The following is a 23127-nucleotide window of genomic DNA, read 5'->3' as shown; positions in this document are numbered from 1 at the left end:
AATGCCTTACCAGAACAAATTGTGAGCGACGATGGACCACAAAACACGACAGAAGAATTCCGACTGTTCATGCAGAAAAATGGCATCAGACATTTCAAGTCAGCTCCTCACCACCCAGCAACAAATCTGTTAGCTGAAAGGTTTACCCAAGCCTTCAAGAAGTCCATTAAAGTGATGGACAAGGAGGATATTACTCTACAGCACAAGGTGGACAACTTCCTTTTTGTGTATCAGAATTCTGTTCATGCAACGACAAATCAAACACCTGCAATGTGGTTCATGAGTAGGAATCTGAAGTCTCGCATAGACCTCCTGAAACCAGATCTGCAGAGGGAAGTGCAGAATGAACAGTTCAACCAGTTGCTAAGTGAAGCAGCAAGGAGCTTGGAGGTTGGACAGGAAGTGTCTGAGGATTACCGAGAAGACAAGTGGACACCCGGTAGGACTGCTACAAGATCAGGACCACTGATGTACACAGTGAATGTTGGAAATCAGACACGGAGACATCATGTGGACCAGTTACTGCATACTCAGCCAAAGACCACACCTGAGTCAACTGCATCCAACAAGATAGGCACATTACAGTCACCGGATTCACCTCTCAGTGATGATCATATCACTGACAGCAACGTGACACCAGAAACTGAGAACATTGTCGTAGACAAGACACCTGCCAAACCTGATGCCATTCCACAGGTCCAGAGGTGCTACCCTGAAAGAAACAGAGCGTCACCCGAAAGACTGAACCTTTAGACCTGTGGAGTTAGTTATAGACTGTTATTGTGAATGCATGTTAATTTGGAACATGGGTTTACAAAAGGGAAATTGAATGTTTTGTACATATACAGTTTTATGTTTCTTTAATCTAGTGGTCGCCAACCAGTCGATCGTGATCAACCACTCAATCTTTGAAACTTTCCCAATGGATCCTGAAAAGAAAAGAAAAAGAAATACACAAATACTGTTGTAATGTGAAATAAGTAATACTAATTAGGATAATGGTAATATATCAATACTCCCGCTACGGAATGCTGTTTGTAAAGAGAGGTTGTTTCCGGGGTTGCGGGGTTTTACTTCTGTTCTTTCTGCACAGTGCACATGTGTGTATAGCCACTCCACCATGCACTGCAGTTCAGTGAAAACCTCTGTATGTTAAATATAGGTTTTGCCATCCCAGATAAAGTTGTTCCTTTGGGCATGAAGTTGTCGAGTGGTCCTTTTTCAAAGTAGAAGTTACTACAAATACATTATGCCCGATAAACCTTTTGATGCAAAAGCAAATTTTACCCCTAGAGCACATATGTAAGTCATTTTTAACCCACTCTTAGTTGCTTTCCCTGGTTATTGTGTTTCTCTTTTCCCGCTGCCCAGCGTCATGTGTCACATATGTGCTGACATCATGTGACTGCCGTATTTTTTCAGTGTAGCTTGTACTGCATCAAAGTGACCAGTTAGAGTAGATAAGAGTACAGACCGTCGCAAACATCAATATACGGCACTCGCTGGTGATATCCTGCAAGGTAGCTAGCTAGCATGGCAGAGGCTCCACAAAAGAAGGCAAAAACATACAAATTCCATCCAGAATGGGAAGAGGAATTTCTGTTTACCTTGGTGAAAGACAAGTGTGTACGTATGTTGTGCCACCAAACACAAGCACTGACTAAAAGAGGGAATCTGGAGTGGCACCACAACACCAACCACCAGAACCTTAAAGACACCTGCCCCCCAAAGAGAACAATCCGTGCCAGGAAAGTTGAGGAGCTGAAATCGGGGTGAAGGCCCAGCAATCGTTTTTCACAAAACATGCTGCTCAAAATAAGACTACTATTGAAGCATCATTTCGTGTAAGTCACCTTTTGGATAAACACAAGAAGCCTTTTACAGATGGCGATTTATTCAAGGAACACAGAGACTGGTTTTAATGACTTTAAAAACAAAATCAAAATTGCAACACATAATATACTGCTTGGCCCTGCAACAGTGACAAGGAGGGTAGAGTCACTGTCAGAGGACGTGGATCGACAGGACTTGTCACTCTGTCAATACTTCTCATTACAGTTCAATGAATCCCTGGATGTAATGCAAACAGCTCAGCTTGTATTTGTCAGAATGGCTTTCCAGGATTTTACAACAAAGGAGGACTTCCTCACTCTTTTGCACTTAAAGGGGAGAATGAGAGGTGAGGATATTTACAATGAGTTTGAAAATTATGACCATGAACATGACATCCCCATTCATAAACTGGTGGCAATTACTACTGACGGGGCCCCAGCAACGCGCGGTGTGCGCGTTGGTTTTATAGCACTGTGCCGTAATGACCCTGATTTTCCCGACTTCCTGGATTATCACTGTGTGATTCATCAGCATGTCTTGGCTGGGAAGGTCGTGGACTTTTCTCATGTAATGACGCTGGTGGTCAAACTGATAAACTTGATTCGAGCAAAAGCACTTCACCACCGCTTATTCAAGGTGTTATTGGATGAGATTGATGCCGCTTACAGAGGTATAAATCTTCATGCTGATGTTCAGTGGTTGAGTCATGGCAAAGTGCTACAACGATTTGTGACTCACTACCTGAGATAAAGACTTTCCTGTCGACAAGAAACAAGGAGCACGAGGAACTGTCATGTTGTGTGGCTACTGGATTTAGGGTGTCTGACAGACCTAATGGCTAAATTAAACATACTTAACAATGAGCTCATGAGAAAAGACAAACACCTGCCCCACATGATAAGCGCAGTAAATGCGTTAAAGGCCAAGCTCGGTGTTTGGATTTCAAATTTAAAGCATGGGAGGCTGACACAATTTACCAACTTGGAGAAAATGTTACAGGCCATCAAGGGAAAAAATGCTTTTCACCCTGAGCAGTACTGTGCTTACCTAGACAAACTGGCAATAGAGTTCGATTGGCGTTTTGGAGAGGTAAACGTCATGAAAGATATTGCTGCACTTATTTCAAACCTATTTCTGCCGATCAATATAGAACAGATAGCAGCCAAATTCCAGCAAGTATTTGGTATGCCAAGTGATATTGAAATGGAAATAATTGATTTGCAAAATGCCATTGAGCTTAAAGCAAGATCAAGGGACGGTGACTTTTGGGGGCTTGTCAGCAGGGAGAAGTTTCCTCATCTCACCCATGTGCACTAAAAGTCAGTGCCTACTTCGGGTCAACTTAACTGTGAAATTGCATTTTCACAGGTGAAAATTATTAAATCTAAGTACAGGAGCTGTCTTACTGACAGACAACTCACAGACCGTCTCAGACTGGCTGTCTGTAGTTATGAGCCAAATTTCAGGGAACTAGCAGAAAGAATTCAGCCCCGGTCATCACACTGAGCGTAACAGTCAATTTTTATTCATTTATTTTTCATGTTGAAATAAAATTAAGTAATGAAATTTAGAATTAAAGGTATGAAGTAATGTAATATTCATAAAGAAAGACAGCTATGGCCTGTTTGATATGCTAGTTACAATGTTTTCTTGGTTGAATTAATTTGAAAGTTTGACAAAAGCATTTTATGTAATTCAAATACAATTAGCCCAAATAAAAGGCCTCAAGTTGGAAGTACAACTGAGCTGTTTCTTCTTTAAACAATTTAGTAGGTCGATCTTGCCTTTCACTAAGGCCAAGGTAGGGGATCTTGGGCTTAAAAAGGTTGGTGACTGCTACTTTAATCTAAAGCGGGAGGATGTGTAATGTGTGGATCTATTTCTTTAAACCACCCCCCCCCCCCCCACACCAGCACTACATATTAAGACGTACAAAAAAGCTGGATGAACTCAGCAGGTCGGGCAGCATCCGTTGAAAGAAGCAGTCAACGTTTCAGGTCGAGACCCTTCGTCAGGACTTGAGAGTGCACTTTGTGAGCACTACATATTGATCTGTTGTCTATGAATGCACATTGCGCGTGCTCGCTCTCTCTCTCATGCGTGCGTACTTTTATTTTAATATACATGTAGCTGTTCACAGACACAACACACTGGAGTTCAGAAGAAAGGGTGGACAGATCTCATTGAAATTTACTGAATATTCAAATGCCTAGTGTTGGGCTTGAAATTCTGCCCTGTGCTCGTTTAGGAAGAGAGACAACCAACACCGGAATATTACAAAACTTGGGTTTATTGCAGAATTCGTAACTGGCACAGCGAATCGACGGAGTCGCTGGAGAAGGCGCGTTCCAACTTCCCCTTACAATCTGCTCTTATTTATATCCCTTTTCCCCCCAGCACAACCCCCCGCTACATATTAGGTAATATCGGGCACTTGTGTCCATCTTATTGGCCCGCAGCCATATGCTCACGAGTTACCTGTTTCTTTTGTTTACTGAATCGCGTGACACTGGTAGTTTCGGTGTAGCGGGGTCCCCAGTTTCGCTCCCCCCTCCCTCTCATTACGTGAGCCACTCCTGACCTGTAATGGCAGTCTCGAATTAACCCTAACACTAGGTAGCGTGGACGTAGAGAGAATGTTTCCTACGGTGGGGGAGTCACTAGTCTCAAAATGCAAGGACTTCCTTTCAGAACAAGGTGCGGCATTTCTTTAGCCAGAGAGTGGTGAATGTGTGGAATTCATTGCCACAGGCAGCTGTGAAAGGCAAGTCATTGGGTGTATTTAAAGCAGAGGTTGATAGGTTCTTGAATAGTAAGGGTGTCAAAACTAATAGGGAGAAAGCAGGAGAGTATGATTCAGAGGAATAACAATTCAGATGTGACTGAATAACAGAATCTTTGCTGAGCCAAATGACCTAATTCTGCTCCTATGTCTTACAATCTTTTGTTGGAAATTACCTAATATTGCTCCTAAGGCAGGGGATCTCCAACCTCTGTGAAAAGGGAAAAGACCATAAGAACGTAAGATAATAAGAGATAGGAGCAGAATTAGGCAATTTTTCCCATTGATTTTTCCTCTCAGCCCAATCTCCTGCCTTCTCCCCATATTCCTTCATCCTTAACCAATCAAAATTCTATCAAATTCTGCCTTAAACTTTCATAAAGACTTGGTGTCCACAGCTGCCTGTGGCAACAAATTCCACAGATTCTCCACTCTCTGCCTAAAGAAATTCCTCTTCATCTCTGTTGTAAAAGGATGTCTCTATATTCTGAGGCTGTGTCCTCTGGTCTTAGTCTCTCCCACCATAGGAAACATCCTCTCCACACCCACTCTATCAAGACCTTTCACCATTCGATAGGTTTCAATGAGGTCACTCCTCATTCTTCTGAATTCTAGTGCATACAGGTCCATCAAATGGTGTTCATATGACAAAACAGAGCCATCAAATGGTCTTCATATGACAAGCCATTCAAATCTGGAATCATTTTTGTGAACCTCCTTTGGACTCCCTCCAGTTTCAGCACATCCTTTCTAAGATAAGGGGCCCAAAACTGCTCACAATCTTCCAAGTGAGACCTCACCAGTGCATTATATAGTCTCAACATTACATCTTTGCTTTTATGTTCTAGTCCTATTGAAATGAGTGCTAACATTGCATTTGCCTTCCTCACCACAGACTCAACCTGCATGTTAACCTTTAGGGAATACAGCACAAGGGCTTCCAAGTGCCTTTGCACTTCAAGTTTTTGAATTTTCTCTCTATTTAGAAAATAGTCAACCCTTATATTTATTCCTTCAACCAAAGTGCATGACCATACACTTCCCAACACTGTATTCTATCTACCATTTCTTTGCTCATTCCCCTAATCTGTCCAAGTCCTTCTGTAGCCTCCCTATTTCCTCAAAACTACCTGCCCCTCCACCTACCTTCGTAGAACCCACAAACTTTGCAACAAAGCCATCAATTCCATTATCCAAGTCATTGTCATATAACATAAAAAGATGTCCCAACACAGATTCCTGTGGAACACTACTAGTCACCAGCAGCCAACCAGAAAAGACTCCTTTTATTCCCATTCTTTGTTCTATCCATGTATCTATCTTGTAATAATATGGGTTCTTAACTTGTTAAGCAGCCTCATGTGTGGCACCATGTCAAAAGCCTTCTGAAAAATCCAAGTACACACCATCAACCAATTCTCCGTTGTCAATGCTGCTTGTTATTTCTTCAAAGAATTCCAACAGATTTGTCAGGCAAGATTTTCCCTTGAGGAAGCCATGTTGACTGTGACCTATTTTATCATGTTCCTCCAAGTACCCTGAGACCTCATTGTTAATAATCAACTCCAACATCTTCCCAACCACTGAGGTCAGACTAACTGACCTATAATTCCCTTTCTTTTGCCTCTCTCCTTTCTTAAAGAGTGGAGTGACATTTGCAGTTTTCCAGTTTTCTGGAACCATTCCAAAATCTAGAGAATCTTGAAAGATCATTACTAATGCCTCCACAATCTCTTTAGCTACCTCCTTCAGAACCATGGGTGTACACCATCTGCTCCAGGTGATTTATCTACCTTCGGACCTTCCAGTTGTCCAACAAATTTCCCCTAGTAATGGCAACTTCACACACTTCTGCCACTGACATTCCCAACTTCTGGCATACCGCTAGTGAAGACTGATGCAAAATACTTATTCAGTTCATCTGCCATTTCCTTGTCTTCACTACAACCTCTCCAGCATTGTTTTCCGGTGTTCCGATATCCACTCTCACATCTCTTTTACACTTAATGTATCTGTAGAAACTTCTGGTATCCTCTTTCATATTATTGGCTATTATGACTTTTTTAGTTGCCTTCCATTGGTTTTTAAAAGCTTCCCAGCCTCTAAATTCCCATTATCTTTTGTTCTGTTATATGTCCTCCCTTTGGCTTTGATGGTGTTTTTGACCACTTGTCAGCCACAGTTATGTTATTCTGCCTTTAGAATGCTTCTTTCTTTTTGGAATATATCCTGCGCCTTCTGAATCGCTTCCAGAAATTCCAGACTTTGTTGTTCTGCTGTCATCCCTGGCAGTGTTCTTTTCCAATCAATTGGCCGGCTCCTCTCTCATGCCTCTGTAATTCCCTTTACTCCACCGTAATACTGATACATCTAACTTTAGCTTCTCCTTCTCAAATTTCAGGGTGAATCCAATGATATTACAATCACTTGCCAATAAGGATTCTTTTACCTTAAAGTATCTAATCGATTCCAGTCCTCTGCACAACACCCAATCCAAATAACTGATCCCTTAGTGGCTCAACCATGAGCTGCTCTAAAAAACCCATCTTGTAGGCATTCTAGAAATCTGCTCTCTTGGGATCCAGCACCAACCTGATTTTCCCTGTTTACCTGCATATTAAAACCCCCTACGACTATTGTAAAATTTCCCTTTTGACATGCATTTTTATCTCCCATTGCAATTTGTAGACCACATCATTACAACTGTTTGGGGGTCTATATATAATCCCATCAAGGTCTCTTTACCCCTTGCGGTTCCTTAGTTCTATCTACATCAACTTAACACCTTCCGACCCTATGTCACCTGTTTTGACTTGATTTAATTTTTCATCAACAGAGCCAACAGCACCCCTCTGCCTACCTGCCTGTCTTTTTGATATAATGTGTATCCTTGGACATTAAACTCCCAGCTATAATCTTCTTTCAACCATTATTCAGTAATGCTACCATATATGCCAATCTGTAGATGTTCATCTACCTCATTCCGTAAACTGCATGCATTAAATATAGCACCCTTTTTGAGTTTGTCCACCTTTTACTTTGCAACTCATCCTGTTGTCTGCAATTTTGCCCTCTCATCTGTCTCTCCTTGCTGGGAGTCTCACTATAGATTGCCTTTGTTTGTAAACCAACATCCCCATCCTCAGCACTATCACTCCAGTTCTCATCCCCCTGCCAAATTAGTTTAAACCCTCCCAAACAACTCTAGCAAACCTGCCCACAAAAATATTGGGCACCCTCAGGTTCAAGTGTAAACTGTCCCTTTTGTACAGGTAGTACCTTCCCCAGAAGAAATCCCAATGATCCATAAATCTGCACACCTACCCCCTGCAGAAGTTCTTCAGCCATGCACTCACCTGCCAAATCATCTTATTCTTACCCTACCTGGCACAGGGCATAGGCAAAGATTACTACCATGGAGGTCTTGTATCTCAGCCTTCTACCTAGCTCCCTAAAATCTCTCTTCTGGACCTCCTCACCTTGTCTACCTATATCACTGGTGCCAATGTGTACCAAGATTTCTGGCTGCTCGCCCTCTCCCTTGAGAATCCCATGGATCTGATCTGAGACATCCCTGACCTCGGCACCAGTGAACCAGGGAAGCAATATACCATCTCGGTGTCTCAATCACGCCCATGGACCCTAGTATCTGCTCCTCTGTCTACGGACTCTCCTATCAACACTGCAGACCTCTTCACCTCTCTGCTCTTCTGAGCCACAGCACCAGACTCCGTGCCAAACATCTGGTCACTGTGGCTCCCCCCGGAGGGTCCTCCCCCTCAACAGTATGTGAGGTTGAGTACTTCTACTGTGGGGAATGGCCACAGGGGTACTCTGCACTGGCTGTGCATTTCCCTTCCTTCTTCTGACAGTCACCCAGTTACCTGTCTCCTGTGACAAGGGGGTAAGAGGGGGAATCAATATTGAATCCAGCCCACTGAAAACTCATGTCAATGGATCAAAATTGGATAAGGAAGCTAACCAAGTATTAACCTCTCTCAGGTTATAAATTCCTAAATCTCTGTGTTGAATCCCAGATGCAAAACGCACAAAAGCAAGGGTGCAGAGCAGACACTTTACTGTTTTATAGGACTTGAAATTTGCTATTTTGTGGCAGCAAAAACTTGAAATCTCTACAAATTACAAAATAAGTAAATAGCGCACAAAAAAAGACTAATGAGATAAAGTTTGTGCTTCATGGACCATTCAGAAATCTGATGGTGGAGGCTGAGAAGCTGTTTCTGAATCATTAAGTGTGGGCCTTCAAGCATGTTTACTGATGGTAGTAATGAGAGGAGGGCATGCCCTGGAAGGTGAGGGTCCTTTATGATAGGTGCCACTTCATGAGGCACAGCTTCCTGATGAAGTCCTTGATGGTGGGAAGAGCTGTGTCCATGATGCAACTGGCTGAGACAACCCTCTGCGGCCATACATCTATAGGAATCTGCAAAATCGTTTGTGATAGACCAAATCTTCTCAGCTTCCTAATAAAGTAGAGTTCCTTGTGTGCCTTCTTAATGATTGCATCGATGTATTGGGCCTAGGTCAGATCCATGGAGATGTTAACATACAGAAATGTAAAGCCACTCACTCTTTCCACCACTGACCTCTCAATGAGGATTGGTGTGTATTCTTCCAAATCAACAAATCAAATCAAATTCAAGTTTAATTATCATTCAACCGTACGTGAATGCAGCCGAACAAAATAGCATTCTTCTGGGGCCAAGTTGCAGACCATACACAGCACATTCAAAATAGCGAACAAAAAAAACATAGTCATGCTAGAAACACATAAAAATCCCAACGCCCTTTTAGCTACATGTCCCACAAATTGATGGTAAAGTTACTAGCCGTGCGCAGATGCACACAACCCAGCTTGTCATTCCATCGATCGAAACTGGAGGGCAGCACCAATGGGAGGGGCCAGCCCCCAACTGAGCACAGACACCAGGCGGCACTGCCTCCGGAGTCTCCTCACCTTCACTGTAGCAGCAGGCAAGACTGCGACTTGAGGCCTCGTCCTCGTTACAACAGAGGCTATGCAGCTTCCCCTCTGCCAGGTGCACCACTAAACAAGGGAAACAGGCCTGCAGCATCTTACGTTACCAATGTCCACTGGGGTCTTGCAATGGCAAGAGAAATACCCAACACAATCACCCACGGTTAGACTGCACAGTCGCCTTCGCACACCAACTCTGATGCCTTCGAGTAGCCAACAGCAACACGGCCTGCATTCCAGCCAGCTCCCCCAACTTCCCCTGCCTGATGTCCACAATCAATTCCTTGGCCTTGCTGATGTTGAATATGAGGTTGCTTTTGTGATCAAACAGTTGATCTATCTCAATCCTGTCAGTCTCCTCTTCGCCATCCGAGATTTTACCAGCAAGTGGCATCACTGGTAAACTTATAGATGGTGTTTGAGCAGCGCCTAGCCACAAGGTCATGAGTACAGAGAGAGCAAAGCAGCGACCTCAGTGTTCATCACTGAGTGATTCCAGGGTGGCTGAGCTGGTCAAATCCTGACAATCACAACTGAGACAATAAGTCACGTGTTGAGGGAACAAAAAAGAAGGTACATTTCCATGCCAACCTTCCTGTCACAGATGTCTCTGTCCTTGACAATTTTGGTATAAGTTTCTATTGCATTTGTGTCCAATTAAGGACGTTATTAATTTGACTCTAAATGGAATCAGTTCCAGACAGATTAATCATCTCTCATCTGGGAATCTACAAGGTGTGTAATGCTAGCAAAATCCGCAGCATTATATTCCACCACAATCTTCAACCTTCTATTATTGCACATCCCTTACTCAACTATTATTCACAAAACTGGGAGTTCACGGTATTCAAACAACATGATGGAAATGATAAACAAAGTAAACAAGGAAGATTTAAGGGGATTAGCCTTTTGGAAAACAGATACATCAACAGTCATGAATTAAATATTTATTAGAACGTTAAAAGAAAGTAATATATGTCAGAGACACATGTTCATTTTCCAAACCTCCTTTCTTAAAACTTGAAGATCCATATTAAATGACCCACTAAATACTTCTGTGAATACTTTTAATAATTTTTGAATGCTCTAAAAAAATTAAAGTATAAATTTATAGCCAGTCAGAAAGCTTAGAACAGTAAAAATTGTACTTTTTACACAAGAAAGCTTTCCATTGGCTTGCTCGAACATTAAAACGCAGGTGACTGAGGCTCCCACACCCATTCCTTTCCAACTGAGTCCAAAGGAAAGGTGTGTCACTCCTCATTCCGAGTGCAGTCTGCTGCAGCAAGATTGCAGACTGCGATTTTTGTTTGTTTCCAGGATGTGGAAGTCACTGGCAGAGCCAGTATTTATCGCCCGTCCCATTTGACCTTGACCTACGGATGCAGATAAGAGTCAATCACTTTGGTGGAGTTGCATACAGAATAGGGCATGTTAAGACATTAGTACTCCAGACAGCTTTCCTGGTTATCATTATTGATGCCAACCAGTTTTGGATCTAATTCCAAATTTTACTGTATTTAATTCACCCGGCTGCTCTAACCACGCTTAGCCCCACTGGACAACAGTTCAGATATCTGGCTGCCAACCCAATAACTGAATTACTGGAATCCTCTGCTCCCAAGGGTGGTGATATATTTAAGATGAAGATAGATAACTATTTGAAAAATTGAGGAATTGAGGGTTGTGGAGATGACAATAAGTTGAGGCTAGCATAGATTGTATTGAATAATGGGACAAGTTTGAGAGGCCGAGCAACTTGTTACTGCTCTGCACCCGCTGCTACTGTAATTGTAGGTCATCTTATTCAAACTCTTGCTCCTGCATTAAACTCCTCAAGGAATCCAGTGTTGGGATGGAGTCAACCCATGCTGGTTTGTCGATTACAACTTCAACACTGTGTGATCCGTTGCAGAGATGCAGATAAAGCAAACTCCATCACTCAGCCAGAGTAATATGGGCTCGCTGCGCTGAACAGTTACAAAATTCAGGCCACATTTACTGTGTAAGTGTTGTAGACCGTACACAGAATGCTGGCATCCATTAGTCTTGTGAGATCATGGATCTGCGCCTGGACTGGTTACACAGAATGAGCATCCAAATAACTATCAACACACACAAAATGCCGGTGGAACACAGCAGGCCAGGCAGCATCTACAGCAGGGGTGTCAAACTCATTTCAGGTCACGGGCCGGATTGAGCAAAATGCAGCTTCATGCGGGCCGGATCAGTCGGACGCGTGCGAACGCAGCTTTCGTTGCCTCCGTTTTTTCAGCCTGCTCTCATGTGTCTCAGTCTCTGCTATAACTACAAAGTGTTTCACTTTACAAATTCCGTTTCTTATGAAGAAGACTGCCGAGCAAGACTGCCGAATAAACACTAAAAACCCTGAAAACCTGGTACCTGAATAAACTCAGCATTAGCCATATCATACGCCATAGGCGCTTCGATTACTGGGGCCAGCTTTAATAGTAATTAGATATTATCTCACGGGCCAAAGATAATTCCACTGCGGGCCGGATTTGGCCCGCGGGCCTTGAGTTTGACATATATGATCTATAGGAAGAAGTAGAGTCGACGTTTCAGGCCGAGACCCTTCATCAGGACTAATGTCCTTGCTCCTGACGAAGGGTCTCAGCCCAAAACGTCGACTGTACTTCTTCCTATAGATACTGCCTGGCCTGCTGCGTTCCACCAGCATTTTATGTGTGTTGCTTGAATTTCCAGCATCTGCAGATTTCCTCATGCTTACATATCAAAATAACGAATATACTGAGAAATTAAACAAATTCTTAAATGTTAGAAGAGAATGTATTTTATATAGCTGGAAATATTTTGTCTTGGTTTCAGGGTTTGATGTGAACTAAACATGATGATCAGTGGATAAACATAACGTTTGCTGGTTCACAAGTCTCATGTTCCCATCGAAGGTCTAAGCAATGCACCATTCCAATTGTTTCAAATGTTATTGTATTGTCAAGTCTGCTGATTTTATGAAAACATTAAGATAGAATGCACATTTTTTAAAAAGCACAATTGGGGGTGTCAATAAAATAAAAAGAGTGAATACTTTCAATCTGAATTTAATAAATCTTAACTCGTCTAATGGTTAAGAAAATATCTGTACATGTTATTTTTATGGACATCCAAGAGAGTTTTGATAAAGTGTTTCAAGAGGTAGCTTAAGTTGAAATGCAAAGACATGAAGCAAAATTATTAGCCTGGCTGAGAAACCAGCTGATCAGCAGGAGGGCAGGGATAATGGGAGAGAACCCAAATTGTACTATCTAATTTGTTCAATGTGAACACCAGCCCAGATGGACTAGAAAGGCAGGGTGTTGAGAGCCAGCCTGATTTCACTTGCTCTCCCGCGATGTTCACTCCTCTCTCTGCGACGCTGAGGCTGTGAGACTGCCCCTGGCTGCCTTGTGTCTGTGAACTTTGTGGCAATTTGCCCTGCTAATATGATGAATGGATACTGGGGATTTGGGCCTACTCTGGGCTGCTCCGGGTGTTCGGATTTCAGGACTGAATTTGGTTCGGAATGCTGTTGTTGTTGCCCGCTATATTGTTTGCATGATTTGTGTTTTTTTTTCTCTTTCTCTGCACATTGGCGGTTGTTTTTTTTTTTATTGGAGTCTTCTAGGTTTCTTGTTTTATGGCTGCCTGTAAGTAGACAAATCGCAAGGTTGTATAATTTATACATTCTTTGGTAATAAATATACTTTGAATCTTTAAAATTGTTCTGTGTAGCGGTCTACTTGTGGTGTCTTATCTGCAGATAAACAGAGACAGAAGCCATGTATTTACACTTGTTAATGATATAAAGATAGACAGGATTATAAGAAGTGAAGATGGAAGTGCAAGATTGCAACAAGATGTTCATAGATTAAGCAAAAATGCTTAATGTGGCAGATAGATTCCATTGTGGCTTTGGGCCTAAGACTAAGTAATTTCTGCAATAATGAAAAGCAGGAAATACTGATCATTAAGTTTCTTGGACAGGCACAGGATATATAATTAGAATGCTGGCCTTATATCTGGATCAGGAAAGTGTAGAAGTTATGCCATCTCTATACAAAGTCCTGGTGAAATTAAATCTGTAGCCCTGTATAAAGGTTCTGGTCAACACCTAAAGATAGGATATACTAGCCTGTGAGAGAATTCATTACAGATACAAGTACACATGTAATGAATGCATGTTTCTTAAGGCTTACATTAAGGAGATAAAATACAAATTAAGATTATATTCCCCATTATTTAAAAGATTGAAGATTGATTTCATTGGAGTTTTAAAGTTGTTAAGGGAATGAAATTATTTCTGCTAGTTGCGGAGTCCGAAAAATACAGCCAAGACTTGGAGGCATGGTTATGAAACATTTCAACACCAGAAGTCTTTGATGCCGGTTTAATCATTAACATAAATGCCAAGACTGAAAATCTTCTTCTAAGCTTTTTAAGAGATGCATTGATAGAAGATTCTCACAAGTTTGACAGTAAGAGCAAGCTTGAACTGCAATATGGCCCAGAATGTTTCTGACTTTCTACCAGCTGTAGACAATGAAAAAAAGAGAGAAAACAATCAAGTTCATCAGTTCCTAAAACATGAAACAATAAGTTAACATTTCAGGAGTAAAGATCACGTCAAAGCCTGAGTTCTAACAAGCGTTCATATACCCTGTATCTTAACTGAAATGTCCACAACTTTTGAAATATTTAATGGAAATACAAATACAGGTCCTAACTGGAATGCATGAGCTTCAGGACCATGCTAAATATATCGCTGAACTCTGCAAATAATTTAGGGGGTGGGATGGGGAATGGAAAGCATTGTGTTTGTTTATGAAGCTTAAAATTATTGGCAAGTCACCAGTCCCTGAAGCTCATTGTGATGTTGCAGTTTGAGAAGGTTTCGCTGAGAAGGATATGAATCATAGCTGAATAATTGGTTCCATATCCTGGCATTTGAGTCAACTCCCCATTAAAATCTAATTTATTACCAGATGGTGTTATAATGCTTTTTACAGAAGTTGCGTTTAGTTACTGTGAAGAACCATTCTTCTTGAGTGATAAGTCCGGAAGTTCTTTTGCAACACGGGTATGATCAATGGAGCAAATTTCTTCTTCTCAGGCATTTGAGTAATGTCATGGGTCAACTTGCTTCTAGGTCAATCCAGAGAGATGGAAGACGCGAGTTAAATTGGGGTGGCAATGGTATTCCAGTTCCTACACCATCTCAACATAGTGAAGTCTTAATCCAATGGTAAGCAAGGTAACACTTGCTTTGCCTGGCCACTTAATAGAGGAGGTGATAACCCCTGGCCTGGCCAAACTTAAGAAATCTCATTTGGGTGGATGCTGCGCGATGTGACCCCTGTTACAAATCAGCACCCCAAAATAACAAACCGTACACAATATGAATTAAATGATTAAGCTTTATAACTCTTACTTTGACTATATGGTTAGTAGAGAAATGAAATAGTAAAAAAAAAGGCCTAAATCTTATTAAACAGTCTGTGCACTAAGTTGGAGCTCAATCATAGGTCAATCGGTCCCTACTGATTGTTACTGCCCTTCAGACCCTTGCTCCCAAGTCCACCCCCTCCGGTGGTCTACCAGATCTCTTCATTCACATCTTCTCTTTTCATCTCTCTCTCCCTCTTCCTCTCTGGCAAAAGCCCACAAAATCAACTGCTCCCAGACTCACAAGACAGGGCAACAAAATCCTGATTGGCTAACATGCATCCACAGTCCTGTTATCTCCTGCCATAACCTAAACATTGCTGCAACAGAGAAACTGTTACTTCAGCAGTGAACATTACAAAAAAAACCATTACATTAGCAGTGAAACCTTACAGTGTGTTACACAAGTCTAATACAACTGGAGACAAGGCTCTGCTACACAGACTTAATGCACAAGCGTGAAAATCCACATGCCCCCTATTGTGCATGTGCTCACACACAAACACCTCACCCCATAAAAAGTGCACACTAACAACAATACATGCATAAAATCTCTTTCACACACAGAGTACAAGTCACATATAGACAGGGCATTCACATGGATACACAGATACCACATGGATATACAATCAGAATCAGGTTTAATATCACTGGCACATGCCATGAAATATCTTGTTTTGAGGCAGCAAGACATTACAATACATAATAATAAAAAAACTATAAATTACAATAAGAAATATTTTAAAAATTAAAGTAAATAAGTAGTGCAAAAGTAGAGAAATAAAAAGAAAAGAACAGCGAGGCAGTGTACATGGGCTCATTGTAATTCAGAAATCTGATTGTGGAGGGGAAGAAGCAGTTCTTAAAATATTGAGTGTGTGTCTTCAAGCTCCAGTACCTCATCCTTGATTGTAGCTTTGAGAAGAGGGCATGTCCTGGATAATGGAAGGACCTTAATGATGGATGCCTCCTGTTTGAGGCATTGCCTTTTGAGGGTGTTCTCGATGCTGGGGAGACCAGTACCATGATGGGGCTGGCTGAGTTTGCAGCATATTCTGATCCTGTGCACTGGCCCCTCCATACCAGACGGTGATATAACCAGTTAAAATGCTCTCCATGGTACACCTGTAGAAATTTGCGAGAGTCCTTGATAAAATAGAAAATGTCCTCAAACTCCTAATGAAGTATAGCCACTGTTGTGCTTTCTTTGTAATTACATCAATATATTGGGCCCAGGATAAACCTTCAGATTCGTTGAGACCCAGGAACTTGAAACTGTTCACCCTTTCCACTGCTGATCCCTCGATGAGGACTGGTTTGTGATCCCATGATTTCTCCTACCTGAAATCAACAATTAATTCCTTGGTCTACCTGACATTGAGTGTAAATGTCTTGAATATCACAGATTTGGCGACACCACTCAACCAGCTGGTCTATTTCATTCCTGTATGCCTCCTCATCACCATCTGAAACTCTGGCAACAATAGTTGTCATCAGCAAATTTCTAGATGGCATTTGAGCTATGCCTAGCCACATGATTGTGGGTATAGAGAGAGTAGAGCAATGGGCTAAGCCAATGTCCTTGAGTTACACAGATATTGATTGCCAGTGTGGAGGAGATGTTATTTCCGATCAACGCAGACTATGGTCTCCTGGTGAGGAAGTCAAGGATCCAGTTACAGAGGGAGGTACTGGGACCCAGGTTTTGGAGCTTGTTGGTTTATACCGTGAGTACGATGGTGTTGAACACTGAGCTGTAATCAACAAACAGCAGCGGGATGTCGGTATTATTGTTGTCAAACTGATCCAAGGCCGACTGGAGAACCGGTGAGATTGCATCTGTATTACACCTGTTGTGGCAGTAGCCAAAATGCAGTGAATCCAGGTCCTTGCTTAGGCAGGAGTTAATTCTGGCCATGACCAACTTCTCAAAGCTCCTCATCACAGAAGATATGAGTGCAACTGGACGATAATCATTGAGGCAGCTCACCCTGCTCTTCTTGGGCACTGGTATGATTGTTGCCTTTTTGAAGCAGGTGGGAACCTCCCCCTGCAGCAGTGAGAAACTGAAGATGTCCTAGAACACTCCCGCCATTTGGTTGGCACAGGTTCTCAGTGCCCTACCAGTTACACCATCAGGGCTGGGTGCCTTGCAAGGGTTCATCCACTTGAAAAGTGTTGTGATGTCAGCCTCCGAGACAGAGATCACATAGTCACCAAATGCTGCAGGGATTTTCACAGGTATAGTTTTATTCTCCCTTTCAAAGCAAGCAAAGTCATCAGGGAGTGAAGCATCACAGCAGTTCAGGATGTTAGGTTTTGTTTTGTAGGAAGTAATGGGCTACAAACCCTGCCAGAGCTGATGAGCATCCAATTCTGTCTTTAACTTCAATCGGAATTGTTTTTTCACTCTTAAAGTAGCCTTCTGCAGGTCATACCTGGACTTCCTGTATAGTTCTAGATCACCAGTTTTGAATAGCACAGATTTAGCCCTCAGCAGACAATGAATCTCTTGGTTCATCCATGGTTTTTGGTTTGGGTCTGGTATATTCTCAAAGGCACACTCTCATCCACACAGGTGTTGATGAAGTCAATGACAGCTATGGCGTATTCATTCAGATTCGAAGGTGAATCCCTGAATGTTGTCCAATTCATTGACTCAAAGCAGCCCTCAACCTCCCTTGACCATAACTTCCTGGTCCTCAGCACTCGTGCTGCAGTCTTTAGTCTCTGCCTGTACACTGGAAGTGTAAGTACAGCCAGGTAATCGGACTTGCCAAAGTGCAGACATGGGATGTCATGGTTAGTATTCTTGATGGTGATATAACAGTGATCAAATGTGTTGGCTCCTCTGGTTCCATGGGTGATTTGCTGGTGGTCGTTGTTCAGAGGCTTCTTCAAACTGGCCTGGTTGAAAGCCCCTGCAATGATAGGGAAGGCTCTTTTGAGACTGCTGATCATGATGATTAGCTCATCAGTGCCTGCCTGGTGTTGGCCAGGGGTGGAATGTACACTGATACCAGGACGATGGGTGAAAACTTCCTCAGCATATAAAATGGATGATTCTTGACCGCTAGAGGTTCCAGGTTGGTTGAGAAGGATTGAGACAGAACCGCCATGTCTGTGCACTACAATGAGTTACTCATACAGCATACTCCACCTCCTCTACCTTTAACAGACTTAGCTGTCCTGTCTTTACAGTGAACGGTCAAGCCTCTGGGCTGTAGCACTACATCCAAATTGGTGGGGGTGAGCCATGTTTCCATGAAGCAAAGTACACAGCAGTCCCTGATCTCCCTCTGGTACAGTAATCTTGCTGTAAGGTCTTCAATTTTAATTTCCAGAGACTCTACATTCACCAGCAGGGTGGTTGGGATTGTGGGGGGTGGTCTAATTGCTCCTCATTTCAATTGTACCTTCAGACCAGCCTTCCCTCCATGCTTCCTTTTTCTTAAACCGGAACGGCACTCAGGAACTGCGTCTGCCTTCCAGGTTCACCAATTTTGAGGATCAAAAGATTGTTTAAGCACCTTATGATGATGTTGTTTACTGAAGTACCCATGGCTGTGCCTGTGGATACCAGCTGTAGTGGTCCTAAACAGGAATATTTGATGATTTTCATCGGAGCTGCACACAAAGAGTCGACACTTATCAAAAGCATCTGAGGATCAAACCCCTGCTGCGATCACTTCAGCTCTTTTTCAACATTGTCGATTGTTCTTTCAATATCTCTGTAACTGTTCCTGGTAGATATTTTCTTTTCCAATTAGGCATTATAGTTGGATCAGTTTAACAAAAGGGCTTTGTTTTCCCTGAGGGCTGCAAAATTATTTACAGTATAAATGCAGAACAGCGCGAGAAGGCACATGGTTGAGCTACAGTCAAAGTGCTGAATTTCAAGGATGATGCTCACTGCAAGATGCAAGGAATTGGGGGTGATGGGGGGTTGGGGGGGGCAAAGGAGCATTTTCAAACACAGATAGTGAAGATAGTGGTTGTGGGGTGAAGGTTATTTTTAGGCAATCCCTGGGTATTGAGTTTGAGTTGCTTCCACTTCAGTCCGATGCATCAATTCTTTCAACATGAGGTCACTGTTGTACACCAGCTCCCACACAGCACCCAACATCAAGGAGGTCCAAGACAAATGGAGACCTGGCTCTATTGGCCCGATTTTGCACGCATGTGCACACTCTGAGCACACATGTGTACATACGTGAACAGACACACAATGGTAGGTCTGGAGAGAGTAGAGCAATGGGCTAAACACACACCCTTGAGGTTTCCCAAAGCTGACTTTCAGTGAGGAGAAGACATTATTCCTGATTTGGACTAACTGTGGTCTCCCAATGAGGAAGTTACTGAGGGAGGCACAGAGGCCCAGGTTTTGAATTTAATTGAATTGACTTTATTACTTACATCCTTCCCATACATGAGGAGAAAATCTTTATGTTACATCTCAGTCTAAATGTGCAATTTATAGTAATTTGTAATAAATAGTATGTACAACAGGGCAATCAATATAACATAGAAATACAATTCTGTCAGCATGAATTAATCAATCTGATGGTCTGGTGGAAGAAGCTGTCCCGGGGCCTGTTGGTCCTGGCTTTTATGCTGTGGTACCATTTCCTGGATGGTAGCAGCTGGAATATATTGTAGTTGGGGTAACTCAGGTCCCCAGTGATCCTTCGGGCCCTTTTTACACACCTGTCTTTTTAAATATCCTGAATAGTGGGAAGTTCCCATCTACAGATGCGCTGGGCTGTTCGCATCACTCTCTGCAGAGTCCTGCGATTGAAGGGAGTACAGTTCCCATACCAGGCAGTGATGCCTTGTTAATTAGTGGTGATGGTGTTGGACACTGAGCTGTAATCAACAAACAGCAGCCAGATGTAGGTATTACTATTGTCAAGGTAATCCGAGGCCGAGTGGAGAGTCAGTGAGAATGCATTTGCTGTCAACCTATTGTGGTTCAGATCCTTGCTTAGGCGAGAGTTGATTCTGGCCATGACCAAGCTCTCAAACACAATAGATGTGAGTGCAACTGGCCAACTGTCATTGAAGCAGCTCATCATTTCCTCAAGCTCTCTTTCTCAGCCATTACTCCCCACCTCCCTACCATACATAGGGCATCACAGTGTCCTGATATAGTGTGTAGGTGTAGGGTACATTGTTCACACATGTAGTAAATTGACTACCAGTACCTATCAACCCTACGGGAACCAATGGGGAATCCATTCTTTCAAGCTGAAGGTTTGAAGTGGGCTACTTGTTAATCTAGAATGTTACGCAAATCAGGAAAAAACTACCCCTCCCATTTAAGGGCATCAAAGGTATTTGAAACTAGGAACCAGTCATGAAAATCTTTCATGCCACTGTCCTACCACATACAGTACATCACTATTGAAGATTGGAACAATTAAAAAAGAATTTGTGGAACAATTATCTGTAGCCCACAGACCATTGCCGATAATCACTAGCACCTTCTTAGATTTAAGCTCCCATCATCCAAGACATGCTCATTTCTTGCTACTGCCATCAGGAAGAAGGTACAAGAGCCTCAGGACTCACACAACCAAGTTCAGAAACAATTACTACCCCTCAACCATCAGGCTCCTGAACTAAAGGAGATCATTTCACTCAGCGTCAATTGCCCCATCACTGAAATGTTCGGATTGGAGAACTTCCAGTTTCAGATGGTGCTACCAAACATGTGCGTCGGCTCACTGATGGTTCAAAAGACAAGGAATTTGACTAAAAACATTACTAATAACACCTTTTCTGAAGTAAATTGTGGTAAACTATCACCACAAACAATGATGAAGCAAGCATGGGTCATGCTGGTGCATCGCAAAGCTGAAGCACAACGTGCTCAAGATGGAATTGGTATTGCTGCTGGAGTCGGAGTGAGAAACTTAGAGAGGAGTTGATACAGAAGAGTTTCGATGCCCGTCCACCCAACCCAGGTGCAAGGCTGAATCACTCCAAGTGCCGAGCCATTTTGGTGAGATCGAGAATGGCTTCGGGCTGGGCAGCCCAAGCATATCACTACGCTGGGGTCCGAATCCTAGAACAAGGCACTACCCAGTGCTTGGACAACTTAAACACTGATCCAGATAGATTGGAAGGCCGAGTGTCAGGACCAGGGGCGAGGGTCAGACTGATTTTGCGCGGTCTCCGCGATGTTCATTCATCTCTCAGCAGTGAACTGCTCTGGCTGCTGTGCTACCGAGACCAAGGCTTGGGCCGTCTTCGACTGATCCGGAAGCGGATCTAAGGACTCAGTCTGGTTCGGAAATGCTGTTGCTTGCTTCTATTGCTTGCATGATTGCATTCTTTTTTCTCTCTCTTTCACTGTGCAGTGGTTTTGGTCTTCCTTTTTTAAAATTAGGCTCTTCGGGTTTCTTGCGTTGTGGCTGCCTGTAAGCAAACAAATCTCAAGGTGTATAATTAATACATCTTTGACAGTAAATTCTACTTTGAACTTTAAAAAGTTGGCACAACCAATGAACTCACTTTCAAGGATTCTTCATCTCATATTCTCGATATTTATTGCTTATTTACTATTATTGTTTCTCCTTTTGCATTCACACAGTTGTCTATTGCACTCTGGCCGAACGTCCTAGTTTGGTGGTCTTTCATTGATCCTGTTTTAGTTACTTTTCTATTGATCTGTTAAGTATACCCACAAGAAACTGAATCTCAGGGTTGTATATGTACTTTGATAATAAAATTTCCTTTGAACTTTGAAAATTGTAACGAGGGATACAAGCAACAGAAATCTAATTTATATTGGGTACCGATTCCCAGTTAGAGACTACTTATCTAGAAACAAATCACAGTTTGAAAATTTATATAATCTGTAAGGGAAAGAAGTGAGGCGGTCAGCATGGGGGCAGCTGGGGTGCAGATTTACTGCTAACTACCTGCACCAAATGGTGGATTTAATATCTCTGTTCAACAGAAGGCATTTGCTGGATTGTCACCATCTGAGTTGACAGCGCAGATATCACATCAGGATTGCACCAGGTGCAAGGGGATGGAGGACACCTTCCTTCAAACTTGTGTAATGATGAACCACCTTCTTGGGTATTCCCTTGAAGTTAACTAGTTTCCGGTTGAGCTTCTAAAGTTGGGAGGTGGCATTTGAGGCCAGCCTGTGATCTGTAGACTCTCACAGAGTGGGGTGGGAAGGGAAGTGGGTACTCTGCGAGGTGCTGCACTCCTTCTCTTCTTTACACTGGGTGCCTGGTTGCTGTTGATGTATGGGCTGGATGTTCTCTATGCCATCTCAGATGCTCAGCAGATATAGGCCAATGATTCTTACTAATCGGTAGCTATGATACTCTCTTTCAAGGAGCAAGAGAAGTAGAATTTTGAATGACCTCAATTGTAGAGGATAGAATGAGAAACCCAAACAGGAGTATTCTTGGACAGTCAGGTCTAAATGTAAGGTTTTAGCTGCAACTGAGACAACTTTGCTCAATGTCTGAAGGACAGATCTACAAGTCTCAGTAATATCATGGACATGTGGTCTGAGGTGTCAAATGTGGAATCAAAGTTCAAGGGGTCTAGTTCAATTCCAAGAGGTAGGTTGGAGTTTGTTGTAAATGTGCCACATACATGTACAGGCGTTGTGTACCAGAACCACACCGTAACAAAACAACAGTTAGTAATGAAGGCAATAAGTGTAGTCATACCAGACTCCACCAGACAGTCATTCAATAAGATTCCTTGATTCCTTCAGAATTCAGAAACATATTGACCTCAGCCTTAAGTACACCCTGGGAATTGAACATTTTTGGTCCCCTGAGGTGGAAAATTATAATGATTTACAAAACAAGTGCAGGCATTCCTTCCTTTCTCATTCCAAAATAGCTACCCCCTTTTCCAACATCCGTGTTCTAGAATAAGTGATTAATAGTTAACCCATGTTGCCTTGAAACTCTTTAGTTTGTGTGGCATCAGAGCTGAGATGTGGGAAGTAGACAGACTGACTACAGCAGGATTTGGACGCTGCCCTGCAAGGTTGACGAACACTGAGAGAGTG

Source organism: Hemitrygon akajei, chromosome 15 (genome assembly GCF_048418815.1).
Source record: "Hemitrygon akajei chromosome 15, sHemAka1.3, whole genome shotgun sequence".
Lineage (NCBI taxonomy): Eukaryota > Metazoa > Chordata > Chondrichthyes > Myliobatiformes > Dasyatidae > Hemitrygon > Hemitrygon akajei.
The sequence above is the reverse complement of the archived record's forward strand: the minus strand, read 5'-3'. Positions refer to the sequence as shown.